Here is a 3,805-nt window from a genome sequence, read left to right as displayed (position 1 = left end):
TGCAAAAATGATTTTTTTTTATTGTGAAATGTTGGAGTAGTGCACCTAAAAATGAAAATTACCCTAAAATGCTCACTCTCATTCTCTGTGCATGACTTCGTCAGTCGAACGCATTTATTGTAGTTTTAAATTGTCCTGGCTCTTTTTATACTGTATAATGATCGTGACTTTTATTTTGAAGCTTCAAGGAATGCCTCGCACGCCGCCAGGGGGTTAACGCATGTCTTAAGAAGTTGATCAATGCGTTTTTGTATCACAAATATTTTCACATTTGTAGTTATAAATTTCAATCACTGATTTCCGGCAGTGCTCGAATGCACGTTATGCGCGACGCACGTAAATGACGTATAATGTAAGACATTCGTTATGGGAGCTCTGGAAATAGATGCATCCATCGGGAACCTCTTATCACACGGTTTACCACCGAATATAATGACGAACAAGAAACCTAGTTGGTGCGATTTAATGTTATACAACATATTACTTTTAAATTGACAAATACTTGCGTCTAATCAAACTTTTTGTCTCGTATCCCACGTATATATCAGTCGCACATAACACGCATTGTTTGCAATTTGTAATTTAATAATATTGCATATATTAGTCACAAAAATGCTTGAATCATCCTTATGAGACATAGCCTGGTGGCGTGTTTAATAGTTTCACGACAGATATATGCACTTTCTTTTGAAAGCTTCAAAATAAAAGTCCCTATCCAACACCATTGTACTGCTAGGATGTCAAACAATGCTAGTGCAGCTTTTGTTTCTATAGTAAAGGCGATGACTGAATGCATGTTATGCATAACTGACGTTCACAACGTTTAACGCAATCACGTAAGACGGGTAAACGCACATACGTGGCATTGCTAGAGAACGCCAAACCAATGAATTTTCTAGTTCGTCGCCATCTTCTGTGGTAAACAACCTATTGTAAGTGGTTCCGGTGAGATGCGTTTATTTTTTCGGCTATTAATACGTCATACATTATTTGATGTATACGTCAGTTGCGCATATAATGTACATTCGCACACCACTGGAAATTAACTGTTAAAATTTAGCAAAATTATAGATTTTTTTTAACAAAAACACATGGATATGCTTTATAAGACGTGTTGATTACCTGATAGCGTATAAGTTAGATCTACGACAGACTTATGCACTTTTTTTTGAAAGCTTCAAAATAAAAGTCCCTATTCAACACTATTGCTAGAATGTTGAAATGATGCTTGTGCGGCTTTCATTTCCATACTAACAGATTGACAGGGTTCTCCAGTTGTTAGTAAACAACTGGAATATTTCAAGTTTTTAAATGTTAAATTTCAATCACTGACTTAAGCTGAATGCATGTTGTGCATGACTGACGTTTACGGCGTTTAACGCAATTACGCAAGACGGGTAAACACGCATACACTGTATTGTAAGAGAACGCCAAACCAATGAATTTTCTAGTTCGTAGTCATCTTCTGTGGTAAACAAACTGATGAAAGTAGTTCCCGTGAGACACGTTTATTTTTTCTGATATTAATACGTCATGCGTTATTTGTCGTATAAGTCAGTTGCGCATATAATGTACATTCACACACCACTGGAAATCAACGATTAAAATTAAGCATAATTATAGGTTTCTATTTTACAAAAATACATGGATCTGCTTCATAAGACATGCATTAATTACTTAATTGTTTTACATTTTCAAAATAAAAGTCCCTATGACACATTAAACTGCTAGACTGTTGAAGCAATGCTTGTGCAACAGATTGACGGGGCTCTCCAGGATTGTTGTAAACAACTGAAATGATTTTAAAATAAAAGTCCCCATCCAGCACCATTATATCTTATAGAAGAGCCAGAATAAAATGTAAAACCACTCTGTGTTCGTCTAACAGAACGAAAATAAATTAGGTAGTAATTTTTATTTTTTGAGGTGAACTATTCCTTGCCGGATTGGTTCGCTTTGGTCATTTCAGTGCTGTTGTTTATTTTTGGCTATTTAAAGACACAGTTCACCCAAAAATGTAAAGTCTGTCATTATTTACTCATCCTTCACTTGTTTGAAACCACTTTGAGTTTCGTCTGTTGAACACTAAAGATGATGCATTGAAGAATGCTGATTGATGACACCCATTGACTTCCATCGTTTTTCTTTCTGTAGACATCGATGGGTAGCATCCACCAGAGTTTTAAATATTAAACCATCTCCTTGGTGTCCAACCAAAGAAACTCAAAGGTTTAAAACCACACAAAAGGAATAAATTGTGCATTGTTTAACTTTTTTTAGGTGAACTATCCCTTTAAAATGAAGAATAACAGCCAATGCATTGGTGCAGTTGAGCTAGATCAGGGTAGTCCACACTCGGTCCTGGAGAGTTTAGCTCCAACCCTGAATCATTTAACCAAGCTCTTGCTAGATATACTAGAAACTTCCTGGCAGGTGTGTTGAAGCAGGGTAGAGCTAAACTCAGCAGGACACCGGCCCTCATGGGATTGAGTTTGGACACCCTTGAGCTAGACGATCACAGCGAGGCACTACTCAGTTACATATCAGTTACTTTTTTTTGGGGTCACCGTTTTTTAATTCGTCAACGTTGAAGCTGTTTTGCAAAGTTCTCTCTTAACCGAAAATTGTAAAACTGCCAAAACGCCGTGTTGTCGTCTCCATCGTTGCTGTTATACTTCTGTCGTTCTTTTGTTTTTTATGACCGAATGTAGTGTTGAAACTTCTAGGTATGCATATTGTTTGAAGAGTTTGAAGTTTTGAGGTACTTTCTCACAGACGTATACTAAGAAATAATGTTACAAAGACAGAGAGGAGGAGGAGGAGGAGGAGATGGGAAGAAAAGCGGGGGTTAGTGAGCCTCTTCTTTGTATCACGTATAATCCAGTTATTGTTCAGCTCATAATGCGTATATGCATTATTTCTTATAAATGTTTTTATTTATACACACATTAGAGAGATGCTAATAAATTTTATTTTTAAGATTGGTTGTTTTTTATTTATATTTCCTATGCATGATGAATGAGTGAATAGTTTTTTTCTAGTTTATATTAAGGTGTCCTTGTTACAGTTTGATGATTCATTTAATTGCTGAGTCATATTAAGTGTTTACTTGTATGGTTGTGGTTAGTTGCGTACAATTACGCTGGATTTATTGTAATTGCTATAGTAAGGACATGAGCCATGTGTAACAAGGACACTTTAAATGGTGTTACTGTGCATTTTCTGGTTTAATGTGGTCAAATAGCTTGCGTTTTGTTTTTTAATTGCAATAAATTGACCCACTCAGCCATTAGTGTTCAGGCAAATCAAGCAAAAACACTGTTGTGTTGCTGTACATGAGAAAAACAAATTAATTCACAAATTTTTTTCCAAAATTCATTAGATTATTTTATATTTAAGATATATATATTATATTTTATTATTTTAATTAAATTAAATAAATATAAACATAAATAAATATAAATATATAATTGACTATTTATTTATTTGTATTTATTTATGTTTATATATATATATATATATATATATATATATATATATATATATATATATATATATATATATATTCAAATATATATTTATGTTTATATTCATTTAATTGTATTTATGCTCATGTATTTATAAATTTTTTTATTTATAATTATTCATTTTATATTTGTTTATTTATTTTTTTGTGTTTACTTATGGAACAAAAAAAAAATATATATATATATATATTATTTTTGTTTATATTTATTTGTTTTTGTTTATGTATACATTTATTTATTTATATATATATATATATATGCAATTATTTATATATTTG

The sequence above is a fragment of the Danio rerio genome, chromosome 2 (genome assembly GCF_052040795.2).
Source record: "Danio rerio strain M-AB ecotype USA chromosome 2, GRCz13ab, whole genome shotgun sequence".
Taxonomy (NCBI): domain Eukaryota; kingdom Metazoa; phylum Chordata; class Actinopteri; order Cypriniformes; family Danionidae; genus Danio; species Danio rerio.
The sequence above is the reverse complement of the archived record's forward strand: the minus strand, read 5'-3'. Positions refer to the sequence as shown.